General features: G+C 39.9%; 1 long non-coding RNA gene across 1 annotated transcript; it reads left to right on the top strand.

Moving 5' to 3' along the window:
* The first annotated feature begins 4,553 nt into the window (after positions 1 to 4,553).
* LOC311189545 lies at positions 4,554 to 14,206 on the top strand. Its single transcript, XR_014617167.1, has 3 exons — positions 4,554 to 4,647; positions 12,654 to 12,692; positions 14,099 to 14,206. It is a non-coding gene; the product is annotated as an uncharacterized lncRNA (long non-coding RNA).
* Positions 14,207 to 15,594: the final 1,388 nt, after the last annotated feature.

Raw genomic sequence — 15,594 nt, 5'->3', positions numbered from 1 at the left:
TCTGTGAAGATTAGCCACTCAGCAGTGCCTGTTCTTATCTTGAGTACTAATAAATTTGTCTCCTTGCTATCTTTTTACTTTTTTTCATCTAGCTGTACATATATAAAATATATTTTTTATATAATAAGTATATATATTAGTGATCAATACAGATAACAGTAATTTTCCTTTTTTTATCCTTTATTTTCTTGCTGTCTTTCCCTCCTTTGGTTTATTTGACTTCTATTTTATCTCTGTTGAAGGAATGGGAAGACCATTATACTCAACTTCTCAGACATTTTTTCAAACCAAGAATATTTGAGTGGCTAGAAATTTATTTTTTTAATTGTTTTTCTTAAACCTCAGGTGGTGTCCACTCTTCTTGTTTATTTGCATTTAGGCTCCTGTGATATTCTGATAAGATAGCAGCTAGGATTTTCATTTCCAAGAACTAGATTAACTTGCGAAACTGGAGGTGGAACACTGGATGACTTCTCAGGTGATAAGGTAGTGCTTGAGAAACAAAAAGGAGCATTTAACAGCTTTGCAGAAGGGATTATTTTTCTGAGAGCATTCAACACAGAGAGTACTGGGAATTTTAGAAAAAAATTGTAAGAAGTCATGCCCTCCCAAGATCTCGTTGTTCTATATGTCAAGACTTAGACGAGGTTTAGATAAGGTTCACATCCTGACACTTTGCTATCCCCGGGTGAAGAATCTGATATTGGTTTGAGCATCTCATATGTAGCTGATAAGCAGTTCACCTGTCCTTAACCTTGTTAAGTACAGCTTTTTAAAAATCTTAATCCATTTCAGGTTTAATGATGCTTCTCTAGCAACACTTTTTATGAGGCTTTAGAGCTGCACCCAACAACTACTTTTGTTCTTGTTGCTGTAGTGTTTTCTACATTTTCTGCCAAGGTATTGACATATGTGAAGAACTGCGAGTTGTTAAACTCAAGGTTATTTCAGTGTTCTAGGCTTTAGTCAATAATCATCAATTATGTAGCCAGAGTATGGGAAGTGATACTTGCTGATAGAAGCACAGTATTTACAAGTGCATCTGAAGCTGGAAAGATGGTACTCAGAAATGCTATACTCTTGGGAAGTTTAGTAATGTCAATTTTGGAGTTCCTGCAGATGTTTACATAGAGGATGGATTACTTTATGGAGCAGGTTCAATTCTCAGTCTTACCCAAGTAAATCCATAGTGATCCTCCTGAGCACAGCTCTCTGTTAATTTGACTGCAGCGGTAGAGATATTATGCATACTAGACTTCAGTAGCAAGCTTCTCATTGCAGGTGGACCACTTCAGAAAAGTGGTAACTGGACCTACATGAAGCTCAGCAGGAAGAGACTGAATTTGACAACTTGATTTGTGTCCATCCCTCTGACTTTCATTTAGAAAACCATTTGGAAAAAAGCATATCATGTCAGCTCCTTTCAGTTTTGATAGTGACAGTTAACCTACTTAACAGCTTTCCTTTGTTGATAATTTCTCAGTTAGAATGTAATTTATGTTTGGTACTTAGGAAATGTGTATTTCATGAACTGCCTTGCTGACTGAGGAAGCTTCAGTTATTTTTCCTTTCCAAACAGATACATACCCTTACCTCCCCAGCTGGAGAAAGCCAGTGATGAATAACCACTCTTACCGTCTTTCTGAAATATCAAAGTTGTCTCCCCTCGTGGCAGAGAACACCAAACCATTCAGCAAGAAGGCAGGCTGTGTGAATAGCCTTGCTGAATTCCTAATTGTTTGCTCTGGCAGTTCCCAGTGAAGCAGCTGGTTGTCTTTGGAAAGCTATGCATGTTGTTTTGGGTTTGAACATCATGTGTCTTTAATTTTCAGCACTAGCCACAGGGATAAGTATCACAAATATCTGCTTGAAGGCCTTTTGCCCTTGGGAACCCAATATATACTTGGCAGCCTCTCTGACAGTGGGACTGAGGAGAGAATCAAAGTTGACTCATTGCCTATATTCCCTCAGGGAGAAGAAAGAATAAAAAGGGCAATTGCTGCTTCCTTCAGTTGCCCGAAGCAAGTCTTTCCTGTTTTGTAGAGAACAAACGAATGCCATTTTCTAAAACAATCTTCCCTGTATATGAGAAAAAAATTATTCTATCCAGTACTATACAGCTAATTCAGGGGCTTGACTTCCTTGCATCCCAGTGCGGTCCCAGGTGGACTTCATAAATCTGTAACTGCACAGATAACCAGAAATGAGCGTTCACATCTTCCATTCAACACTCACCTCTGACAGAATCTGCTGTCATGCTCTTCAGCTCAACATACAGTAAACTCTGATGAAAATTAGTTCTATGCTCTCAGGTGGAGAGAACATGGAGTGTGCTTTATTTGATTGTGCCCAAGTTGTCAACATATTCTGATTTTCTATTTCACGATTAGGGCCAGTGTAAATGAGAGCCATCCTATGACTTTTGGTGAAGGTATGCTTATTACTCTGCCTCTGGGTATAACTTTCCAGATACTCTCCACTCTGTGTGCCACGTTGAAGTGAAACGGTCATTAATATGTTGGTAACATCATAATACATAGGGGAAGCCTGAGCCCCAATGTATGCATTAGCTAAAGATAGGGCAGGATGCCAGATGAGCTTTGATTCATTTTAGAAATGTTACTAGGCAGAGCTCCAACCTCACCCTAAGTGATGCCAAGATATTTGCTCATGTCTCCATCGCCCCTTATCTCAAGTGGTGCAACTGCCAGAAATAATTTTCTTTAATAGAAAATCTTCATGCATTTCGAACATTGCTCTTTCCTACGTAAATAGTGTTAGTTTATGACTTCCAGTTGAAAACAGAATTAAACTCCTGTATTTTGGATCTGAAAAGCATCTTCTTTTAATACATTTTTCTGGGAAAAACGTCCCTTTCATTTTCTAATCAGCTTGACCTGGCACAAGAATTGTATCTAAGAATACGGCAAATATCTACTGAGTCATTTTCTTTCTAAGATTTCAAGTTTTTCTGTTAGTCCTGAAATTCAGTGCTTTGCTTGGGAGTTATGCTTTTGAGTGGATATTTGTTATACTACCCAAATACAAAAAAGAAATTCAGCTGGGGAAGCTGCTGTCAAAGATATGACAGTTTTGCTTTGTGACAAATTGCTGACATTTATAAGTGCTTTAGGTTTAGTTAGTGCATTATTCCATTAACCTATTTATGTCTAGTTCCAGTAATTTATTGGCATGCAAGGACCAAAGTTCCTAAATCAGGGTTGTGAATTCTACATAGAAGAGCCAGACAGGTGTGGCACAAGGTAAAGTCCATTTGTTTCTCCTTCCTTCCTCCTCCTCACAGCTCTGCTTCACACCACAGTATGGAAACTGGCTTGCACGGTATTGCCAGACACAAGAAGACACTCTGCACTTGAGCAAGGAATGAAGCAAAAAAACCCCAAACAAAACAAGTGTGATGCTATGAGCAAAGCACAGCAGAAAAGACTTTAGGAGGATCTACAAAAGGTTTAAATTGGTAAAATATGTATGTGGGTGGGTTAGAGAATAAAGTGTAATTAAGTTTCTGAAGCCTCATCAGGACTCTGAACATTGTTCAGCATGTATTGCTGTTCACTTTAAATGTCAAGAATACCAACATCCTTAGAAAGCTGACTTTTTTATAGTTTAACATTAGTTATTTTTAACAAATGCATAAAGGCTGCTCTTTCTTGGACCGTGTGCTATTCTGCTGCAGGGTAATGAATGCATCATAGGAATGCATGAAGGCAAAAATCCCACCTTCTGCAAGCTAGTCTCAGAGCTGGGCTGTGCATATTAGGCATGGCTGAAAGCCGGGGGGGGACTTTGTTGTCCTGCACTAAAAAGAGCACTGGGGCACATCCTCTTCTCTGAACTGGGCTGGGAGCCAGCTCCCTGTCTTGGTGGGGATAACCCCCTTGGGGAGATCCCTGCCTGCGCTCCAACTCTGGGAGAAGGGTGTGTGGGTGGGTGGGTGGGTGAGAGGGGAGAGCTTTGCCCTCTCTGCCTTTTGAAGCAGGGGGGAGTAGAGAAAGAAATGCCAATCACAGAAAAATATCTTTGCAGTTACTGGAGCAGCATTTCTAATTGCTATATAATGTGGACAGTTTAGGTCCAATGCCCCCCATGCCGTGAGTGACACAAACACTGCCCTCTTCTCCCCTTGCCAACCCCTGCTTGCCCTTCTCTTTCCCTGGAGCTTCCTGCGGGTGACCCTGAGTGACCACCCCTGCGCATGACCTGGGCTGCTCCTTTACAAAACCCCATCTTGCGCCTGATGCTGAACACATGCTGAACATGACTGCTAGCTTTACAAAGCTCTGCAAAGTACCGTGTTTTATTGGATGATACTGCTCCTGCAGCCATCACAGTGGACTGGATCTACTGAGCTCAACTGTGCAAGTGCTGTGGTGCGCACAGTGCAGTCCAGGTAAGTGGCACACCTGGAGCCTGATAGGGATTTTGGTCCCAACTTCAATAGGCAGCCTTTCAATTAACTTTCCGTCTCACAGTCCTCATATCCCAAGGCTGCTGGGAATTGGTAATGCCCTTCATCCAGGCCTATCTCTTCCCCAGACATCCTGACCTGAATGCTCAGCAGGCTACACCACGAGAGGAGACTCCTTCACTGGCAGATCAGTGTGGTACTGTGCCTGGGAAAGTCAGGTAAGCAGTTAGAATGCTGAAATTCTGAAGAGTAATAAGGATTTGAGGTGCTATCTCATAAATACACGTTCGGATATGCAGAAAACCACTCTGCTGCCTGAAAATATTATGTGATCTTCAGGGACAAAAAAATAAGCCAGAAGTGTCATGTCTTTACGTATGGTTCACCTAAAAAAAATACATATATATAATAAATTTGACCTTTTTTAAGATGGCTGCTAGCCAACATTTCAGCAATATTTCTTTTGTGTTTCTGCTCACACAAAGTGATTTATGTCCAGGTACTCTCTAGCTGGTTCTCAGATTGCAATAATGATTTTGATTGTTTGTTTATAGTTTTATCTGAATATTTCTGCCTGCCATGTAAAATATCCTGAACCAGTATAAATGTTGCTTACAGGTGACTGCTGTGCCCATGTAGAGTCCATTGTTCTTCTGTTTTGTCTGTGACTGTTCTCATGTATTATATATGTTTTTGGAGGCAAAGGAGGGGAGAAAGAAGGCCATATCCCCGCCTATCTGACTAAGAAAATAATAGCTTCCAAGGAAATTATTCTGACCCATGTGCAGGGAAGGCAGAACTGGGTCAAGATATAAGGACCAAGTGGCAAATTTTTCCATGGGAAGAGTTAACATAATTTCCCATGAAAGAGGCGAGGCCAGAGCTGCGTGCCAGCAGCCCAGAAGATGTGAGGCAATCAGACTAAGAGGGAAGCACAGTTGGGCCCAGCTGTAGTGAACAAGGTCATCCGTGCAGGACACTGCACAAGGGACATGCTCCAGGACTTCAGCATTTGCCTACACAATGTCACAGAGGAGATTCAGTTCAGATATTTGAGCTGAAAAGTCTGTCTGCATACCAGGCAACTTGTTTTTCTCGGTTGAGTCCCACATGCTTGTTAATGGCTTGTACATACTCTTGGTGATTTGGCATGGACAACAGAGGAAAAGGAAAACACATTTAGTATTTTTTTTAATGTGGAAAGAAGTAAAAAGAAACAGTGTATTTACCCTGGAATCAAAATTGAAGAACGCAATGCAGTAAATAATCCTTATCGATGTCAATATGACAAGTTAAGCTCCTTCAGTGAAAGAACATTGTCTAAATAATAAAATCCAACAAATATCTCAATGTTTTGAGGGAAGCTGAAAGTGTCCACCATCATTAAGACGAAACAAAATAGTAATGTATGTAGGTTGTCTGTTGCTTTACTTTTTGCCTTGTGGACAGTTAAGGGACAACAAAGAAGAAACTTCATTGTGCAAAGAGAAAGCCTACGGTTTGCAAAGGCTTTTCTCTGCAGAAAGTACCTTTTCTTTCAGTGTAGGTATTTTTCTTTCCAAAAGATATCAAAGAAATTAAAACTAAAAAAAGATCTTGCTCTCTTATTTAATTGGGTCTCCTACAGATTCGTAGACACTGAGGCCAACAGTCTGTTATGATCATAGTCTCATCTGACTCATATAAATCAGCTTGTAGGACTTCACTCAGTAATTCCTTTACGAAGCTTATAACAACACACTGCTAATTAAAAGGTTGTGATCTGATAGTGTTTTCACTTATGCTAAGGGTCCCAGTGACCTTAAAAGAACTAATCATACTCACATTAAGGATGAAAAATACCAGATGAGTCTTCCAGTGTATTGATACCAAAAGCATGATGAAACTACTGTTGTCGTGCCTTCTGGTTAAGGAATCTGCAAGGATTTGGAGATGGGGGGGCGAGGGTCTTCAGGTGAAAGCATGGTCCTCTCCTTTGTCCTCTTCTGCAGTTGTCTCCCCACTCTGAAGGTGGTCAGATGTTCCACCCAGCACACACCTTCCTTTACCTACCTGTGCAGTGAGAACAGACCTTGAGTGGTGCTTGACTGCCAGGACCAGAGGCACCACCAGGTATAAGCATTGCCTTAAGAGGCCCCACCTGTGCCCTGCAGAAGACAAAAATTCCCCGTGTAGGCTCTTAGTCTGCCTACAGACAGCCCTCAGAGGATCCTTGTTGGCATTCACACAGAATAATGCAAAACAGAATACATGGCTTGTGCCACAGGTGCCATCACAGCAGTGGTGCTCTATCACTTGGGCCTACGTGGATTAATTCACAGCCCTCCATAGTATGATGGTAGCATCCATCACAAATGTGCATGCAGTGAGACAGTGAATCTGAATCTTGTTTTGCAAGGACCTATTATTGGACAATTGTGTGTCTTGTACTTTATAAAAGTGATGTTCATGCTTCACTGTTCTTCACACCATACTTCATATTTTATAGTTGCAGGCTAGGGGTGTGCATAGGCTTGCCAGTGTTGGCTATGTCTGAGCAGACACACAACAAGAAATGTTAAGCGTGTATTTTGCCCCAGAGAGTCAGCTAAAATCCTGGGAGGAGAAGGTGGTAGCTACTGAATTCTCAGTGAAACTTCATTTGGCACTCCCAGAAATTTGACAGAAAGAAAAAATGAGGCCTAAAGGACTCCTCAGGAACAGCCCAGATTGTTTTAGAAGACTCTTGACTGAGCCCATCTATTGTTGGGTCTGCTGCAGTTTTACTCTCATTATCTTAGCATCCTCAGTTTTCTTGCAAATAATTTACCATACATTGGAGGCATATCAAGGTGGGGGAAATAGTAGCTTGTTTTTTTCTGAACAAGTGTCATCCTTTAGCTTCCAGAAAGCTGTAACTATCTTCTCTTTTGCAAAACCACTCTGTTAAAAAGTACCCTGCAGATAGAGGGTCCTAGTCCAATTTGTTTCACAAATAGAGCTAAGGAGCTAACAGCATCAAGAAGCAACCCAGCTAGCAGCAGTCAAACACTTTATCCTGTGTAGTGGTGGTAATTTTAACAACACAGTCCATGCACTTTTTTAGAAGGCGCAGAGAATACCAGGAAGAGAAAGAACAAATTTTCGATGGAGGGAAATAAAATTCAGATTTTGATAAGCTCCAAAAACGCCTTTTCCAAACAGAGGTGCTTTGTATTATGCCATTCCAGTTGGCTGTTCAGGGTTTTTTCATTAGATGTATGAATTTCTTGCCTTAGTAATAAAGGTCAGGCGGTATTGTGCCTCTTTTATGATACTGACTAGCACAAGTCATGTACACAAACCCAGGAAGTATTTATTTATGTGGAATACATACTTAAATAGTGGACTACAAATCAGTTAAAGATGCCTATGATATGAATAATGCCACAATTTCATGGATAAGTGGAAACATTATGCAACTTACTGAGTTTTTAAAGCACTAACGAATGTGAACTATACAGCAGACTTGAGCTGGACCTTTTCACCCCTTCTAATATATGCTGTGGCTATTTAATATTCCTCACTAGGGAGTAATGCTAGCATACAAGTCAGCAATATATTAGGCATTGGAGCCATGAACCTAGTGAGAACATAAACTAAACTGATTTTCAATTTTGGTACATTACAAAAAGGACTATTATTGTGAGGTTAGGGATGTCAAAGTTGGTGACCTGGTATAATGAAGTATTCCCTGCCACATAGTCAAGCATGAAAAGTAATTGGAGGCAGTATAAACTTTTAGAGGCTTAGGGGGTTTTCCCCTCCTGAATTAAATTTTCTTTTCCACACACTTTTAAAAATATTATTAAAAATAGTAATTTTTTTGTGAACCATCATAAAACCAGAAATGATGCTCCTGTAAAGTTGCATTTGTTGGAGAAACATGGGCATTTAGAAATGAGGTCACATCTTAACGCTTGGTTACTTACATAAGGCACTGACGAAAAGCAAGTTGCTACCTGCCAGCGAGGAATGACATTAAAATACTATGGCAGCATGTGACCAGCTTTAGAGCTTAAAATGTTGAAAGGACACAGACAATGTTCCCTTTGAAGAACATTCCTGAAGATCACTTTACAGTTTTTGCTAAGCTTTAAAATATAGAGTAAAACGTCCCATGTCTAAGCAGCAAACATAAAAGTTGTTACTTCTCAGCTGCAAAATTTATATCTGAAAAAAACACCACGAAAGTATGCAGAAGTCCTTTAGCTTCTCTGCCTGAGAAAAGGGGTTAGCATTTAGTCTGGTGAATGGCGCATTAGTACTATGAATCCCATAGTCCAAGTGCTCATTATGGCTTCTCATCCTGACTTACTGCACTGGCTTTGACCAAGTTATTCCTGATTTCCTGTAGCACGACATCGCATGAGCTGGCACAGCATCACTCCCCAGGAACCAGACTGCAGAGGGCACTCCTATATAAGAAGGAATTGCAGTCTCAAGGCTCATTTACTTTTAGCCGTGATGATTCATTGTTATTTTTTCTTCTTTAATATTTAATGACACTATTATTGCACTAAAAGGAAATCTTATTATTCTTGACAATTGGTTTTGTTATGATTATTTAATTCCCCCCCAAGTTTATACAATTACAATGTCTGCCAGTGTTCATATCATGTTCGGGTCATCAGCCTCAGAAATTAAATGTACACAGAAGGGCGACCTATTAATATACCATCCCTAGGCATAATTTGAGCAAAGCAGCACAGGGAGTGCATGGATGAGGACAGAGACAGCTTCGGCCATGTGCCTGGCAAGACAGAGAGATTCTGCCTAAAGCAGGCCATCCATGGAGCAGTATGAAAGCCACCTTTCCCCTTTCTTTCATCCTGTCTCTGGAAAGGTTTATTTGGAAGTGTTGCTTTGGTCTGGATTTTAGCTGTGACTGTGAGATAAGACACAGCCTCTAACAACAGGTCCCAGGGTTCATGGGGCAGGTTTCTGCACCCTTAGCCGTCCTTCAGGAGATGGGGCAGGACAAACAGGTTACCACTAAATGCGACCAAATATTTGCAGTTTGCTGGCACAGCAAAGGTGGGGTGGAGTTGGGGGTTATGGGGTGGGCAGAGCATGTGACAGAGGCCGTGTAATAGACTGGGGACTTTTTGAGTGGCGGGCAGCTGGGTTACGGCTGCCATAATGCAAACTATTCTCTAGAGCTGTTACATTAGGCCATTAAAATCCTGAGATGCCTCAAGATTAGGAAGACACAAGCATAGTTTATGGCTACTTTAGCCTTCCCCACCCCACTTCCCTTTTTATGAATTAGAGGTAAAGCCTGTAATGGCGTCATCCAGCACCTCAGCCTTAAGCCTGAATAGCCTAAAGCCTACTGAATAAATTCTGGAAGTTCAACTGGATCTTATGCAGCTCCTACACTGCAGTTTAAATGTGCTTCCAATATTTAGCTTTGTTTAACGAGAACAAGTCTGTACTAGCTTTGGCTTCTGCATGGGATACAGATCATGTATCATCCAACCGACAACAGAAGGGTCATTCCGTTTCCTGTGGGTAGTGGAAAGTGATCTGCCTTTTCACACTTACTGCTGGAAGCTTGTCACAGGGAAAACGTAAGATCAGGCTAACACTGTGCAAAAGAGCTGACTGAGCAAGGGTAGTGGGACCTGGCTGACAGAGCAGCAAAGTCAGTGCCGCAGCTGAGCCCTGGATCATGTTTATTTTCGAGCAGAGGACCTCACATTTCAAGTGATACGTTTTGCTCAGTAAAATACATGCATTTCATATTTAATTACCACAAGCTGTATATCTCGTGCAGTGGTTAAGAAATGAAGTAGTGTGGAAAGGACAGTTATTTGGGGGAGCTGTAACCATAAAGTTTCCACTGAATAGGATTTTCCCTTGTTCCAAACTGTTATCTCACTAGATAAAAACATTGTGCTTTATGATTAAGCTAATTGTGTTGGACAAGCCAGTCTGCAGCCCTAGAAGCCTGGATTTTCAAATGTGCTGAGCAGTGGCAGCTGCAACTAAAGTCAGTAAGGGCATTTAAAGTGCAATTAAATGTGAAGCTGGCTAAAAATTTAGGCCAGAAGCTGCCTGTAGAATGGGAGTAGAGATCCTACCTTGCCTCACAGGGGTGCTGTAAACATTTGTGCCACAACTACTTACACTAGTAAGAAGTTACACAGGAAAGTCTCTGAAAAAAAAAAAGTCTTTTCCAGACCAGCGTTTGGCTATAAGTGTCTTGAGCCACAGACTGAACAGCAAAGGGAAAACACGCATGTAAGGCTTGCCCTTTTGTAGACTGAATGGATGACAGATCATGTCCCTTTCCTCCCAAAACAGGCTAAAAATCATAACTGGCATACCACATGGACTGAATTAATGTTGTGCAAGCATATCTAATTCTAGTATTCCCTAGAACATTTCCCCTAAGGGGAGGGTGGTGGTGGTATTTTTAAATATATGTAATGCACATAAACAATGTGCATTTGAGTAAGGTGTTGTTTTAGATAGTCCAGTGTAGGGAGGTGAAGATGATTAAAGTGCTGGTGCATCTGACATGTGAGGAAAGGCTGACTGAGGTGGCACTGCTGAGCCTGGAGGAGAGAAGGCTGCAGGTAGGAATCTCATCAGTGTGTACAAATACCCAGAGGGAGGGTGTAGAGAAGACAGAGCCAGGCTCTTCTCAGTGAGATCCACTGAAAGGACAAAAAGAAATGTGCACAAATTGGAACTTGAGAAATTCCATTAGGAAAAATGCAAGGAAAAAACCCACCAAAACATGTAAGAAAGTAAGACACACATAAAACTAAGAAAAACACCCAAGAAGTGTTTGGGTGACCAAACACTGGAACAAGTTGTCCAGTGAGACTGTGGAGTCTCTATCCCTGGATATGGTCAGAAGTGAACTGTACAACATCCTAAGTAACCTGCTGTCATGGACTCTGCTTTTAGGAGAAGGTCGAACTAGACAATCTCCAGAGGTTCTTTCCAACTTCAACCATTACAAGCAAGATAATACTTTTTTCCACTTTATCCTTTGTTCACTTTCCTTGCAGTATTTGCAATATAGAGCAGTTTATATCCTGTTCTGATTTGGCATTTCTCCTTTTTTTTCTCCCTTATCAACTCTATCTTTTCCTTTTCTGGCTGCTGGTGCATAATTTTACAGGTTATTTATAGTGTTCTACTACATCTCCCAAAGTCAAAACCTATTTCTTCTTTTGTGAGTGCAGGCTTGGAATCAACACCACTGAGTCCCCCACTCAGAAATAAAAAATTAAACAAAACATAGCATGGAATGTAGCAGAAACTGAAATTATTCTTCCTAATGTCACTACAGTAGAAATGGAATCTATTTCAGTGTACCATTTCAACTGAATAAGAAAACCACTTGTAATAGGTGAGGACTAATTTGCCCATAACTACCTACAAAATGAAGAAGTGACCAAGAATGAGAGCTGACATCCTAATAATAGCGGTGAATTTATTATATAAGAATGGAAATTTGTAATTGTAATCATTTGGGGGAGTGGTTCTAAGGAAATATAAAAATACCGAAGTTGAATACCCATAATAACAATAATTAGAATTAGCAGTAAATATTGCCCTGCAGCCTGCTGTTCCAACTGAGACAGTTTTGTAATGTTTTAGATCCTATGACATCATGATTTATACCCTTCTCTTTGCAAGCATTAGTGAAAAACTCTGTTCTATTGCCCTAACATATTTCCTGCCTTTCCATGAACAACTGTGACCAGCCTACTCACTTCACAATCATTATTTGATAGGGCTTCAAATTAGTATTTAACTAATACTATATAGTAGCTGATGTGACATAAACTCAGCAGTGTACCTTCTAGGATAATGGTAATATTTTTACATTCTGTATAAAGCATGGAAATGTAGCAAGCCATTTAAATGATTAACACAGTTATTATTAGCAGGCTAGAAGATAATTACAGAGTGATTCACAGCATTTTGTTATTGTAATAGCTATTCATATTGGGATTGTGGTAACATTAAAAAATTGTTCCGCACAAGTGCAAAAAACCTATCAAAGTCTATAAATATTTCATAGGCAAGCAGTCAACACTGTGTCAAAATGGACGTGCTAATTATGGAAGATCCTCAAACCAGATACCTTATTTGTTACACACTTTTTATTCTCTGTAACGTCAGGATTCCTTAACTACTTGTTCCAATTGGCCTTCATTGGTATTTCTTACTTCTTTTGTAGGACTCTGGAAAATACAACTGACTGGTTCATGTATGTCATGTGAGTATGGAACAAGTGCTATTAAATCACCTTTATGCTCATTAAAAATTTTAAGTAGAATGGATCTTCTGTACCTTTTTCACCTGGTTTCAGCAATGCCTCAAGAACCGATTATTTTTTTCTCAAGCTGATTTTCAGACTCACTTTCTTGTGTATTTTGTTTTACTTCTAAAGCTACTGATGGGAGGAGGAAAATATCACTTCATTTCTTCCAAAATATCACATCAGTACCTGTACCTGGCTTTATTCTGACTCCATGTTTGTATTTTTTTTGTTTGGGAAGAGGGAACAGAACTGGACTTAAACAGATGTTATTATACCACTGTAACATCCCTTAAGAGTGCTGGGTAATTTACTCTCCTTGTTCTTTACTTTCCATTCTGAAGAGCCTGGGGAAAGTGTAAATTCTGTTATTTATTTGTTTACTGGGGTTTGCTTCTTGCAATAGGAATAACTTTGCCTAACAGTAATGGTCTGGTAATGAATCTGGTCAGTCTGGTAATGAATCTACATTATTATGCTGCTCTTTAAGTCTATTGATCGGATTAATACCTGTTGGATGACATAAGAAGAAAAGGTGCAAGGGTTTTTTTCTTAGAGTCTGAGGGGTGAGAAGACAAAAAGTGACACTGGCAGTGGAACGGAAAGACAACGAGATCCCTTAAGCCCCAATGAAAAGACTGCAAAGCATGAACTAGTATTTTCTTCCTTTGAAGAAACTGATAACAGATCTCTGAGATATCACTTCTCCTCGAATCCTAAGCTATGGTAAAGATTATTAATTTTGGTTAAAGATAGTTTCACAAACGAACACTTGTAGGAATAGCTAAAGTGTTTTGCCAACTCCTTTCTGTGCCATGCATGACAACAGAAAACAGAACCAAAATAGCCAATTTAGAAACAACAGTTAAAGGACCCATAAGACAATTTCCATCAAACAGAAGATATTTTTATGCACAGTTGGGGGTGCTTGAACTATTTATGAAACCCAGATAGAGAAATTAACATTTCTGAACAATCATAGAACAAATGATGAGGAGTGGGATCATGCTAGGTTGTATAACTTTTTCTTCTATAAAAATATTTTCCATTATATTTTGTGGGATATTTATAACCCAAAGGATTCATGCAAAAATCCTGAGCATTACTGTAACAATATAGAGGGAAATGACACATAACAGTATGATAATTGCTTACCATGAAGTATGGATTAAAATGTAGTCAATGCCTTTGCTTGCTTCTAACATTTGAATGAAAGCGTGGTAATATCACGGTGTTCATATGGTGAAAAATATTTGCTTCTTCTCCTAGGACGTTTTAAGTTCAGATGAGTCATATTCAGAATGTTAAATCAAAGAGATAACACATGGGGAATATATCTCTATCAAAAATATTTATCCATCTAGGTGACATTGGGGGACAGGCAGAGAAAAATATTTTCATCAACACCATCATTTGTACTGCAAACATATTGGGCACAATGGCTGAAAGAAGGACCTCGGGCACTGTGTCATCGCATAATAAAGGGTAATCCTTGTTCTAAATTTTGTGTTTAAAGTGCATACATCAGACAAAAAGGAGAGGGAGGAGGAGCTAAACCATGACACCATGAGTGGCAACTGAGGCAAGAGAGGCTGAGTGCTTGGCTCAGTACCAGCCAGGAGCTGTAGCAGTAGCAGGAATTGCTCTCCCCAGAATCTCAGCCAACACTTCAGTGGCATTCTCTGAGGTAAAAAGAAGAACTGGAAGACAAATAAATTGGCTAACTTTTTATCTTCAGTGAGAGGTTTAACTCAGTTTCAATTTGAAGTTCAGATGGAGGTTGAGTCTTGTCTTATTTTATCTAAATGAGTTCATCTGCCTCACATCATGGCTTTACTTTGCTATGCATTTTAGTCTTCTGGTCTTTTTCATGCGAGGTTGTAAATACTGTCTCTTCAACAGTTGAAATATTCAGGACATGATCATTTTGAATGCACAGGATGAAATCTGTGAAACGCTGCAATTCATTTCCAATGACCTCTGGAATGAAATCACAGTTCACAGGGCTAGAGTTCTGGAAATGACATCCGGGGTCACTGAGTCCGGAGCAGTGAGTTCAGCCCAGTGCACAGGCACTGCATCTTTTAATCTCTATCACATGCACGCAGACTCTTGGGTTTTGGGTCTTTTTCTTCGCAGACTTTCAACACGTCACTGCAAACAGAGACTAGATTAGGAAGCAAGGTTTTGCTCTTTGGTGGAGACTGAATGCTAAGAATCCTCAAACAGAAAAGAGCTTGTGGGATCAGTTGTATTTTATGAATGGTGACCTAAGGTGGGATATTGTTGCTGGATTCTCCCTCACATTAGTGGGTGGAATAAGATCCCAAATCCACCACTATCCCCCATCTCAGACATGCTGTCCACCTTAGCTCTCTGCATCCATCCCTAGGAACAACAAATGTAAAGTGCCTTCAAATCTTCTTTATATGAGAGCTGTATTTAGTCTGAGGCAGACCAGAGCAGTCCAGGCATCTTCAGTTTCTCTTATTTGTGTGTACTTTACCCTAAATTAAAAAGAATCTTGATCTTTTCCTACTTTTTTTTTTTTTGATAAGCAGTTTAAGTTGAAAAGGTCACTCCTTTCTCTGTAGCTCAATTTCTGTTTTTAAGTAGTTTCAGGGTATATTATGTCATAGGATATCAGATACTACATTCCTTCACACTTTTTAAATCATTGCTTCTTTTGTAAAAAAGTAAAATTCAGTTAGAAATGCATTCAGCTTTGCTTGCTTTTGAAAGAAAAAAAAAAGGGGGGGGAAGTCCCTTTATTTTACAAAACATTTCATCATCCAGAGCTTATTGACATCTTCCAGATCAAGTTTTAGACAGAAGATTTTTAACACTCATTTATCACTCA

The sequence above is a fragment of the Gallinula chloropus genome, assembly GCF_964237585.1.
Source record: "Gallinula chloropus genome assembly, chromosome: 3".
In the NCBI taxonomy this organism is placed as follows: domain Eukaryota; kingdom Metazoa; phylum Chordata; class Aves; order Gruiformes; family Rallidae; genus Gallinula; species Gallinula chloropus.
This window is presented reverse-complemented; position numbering and strand designations above follow the sequence as displayed.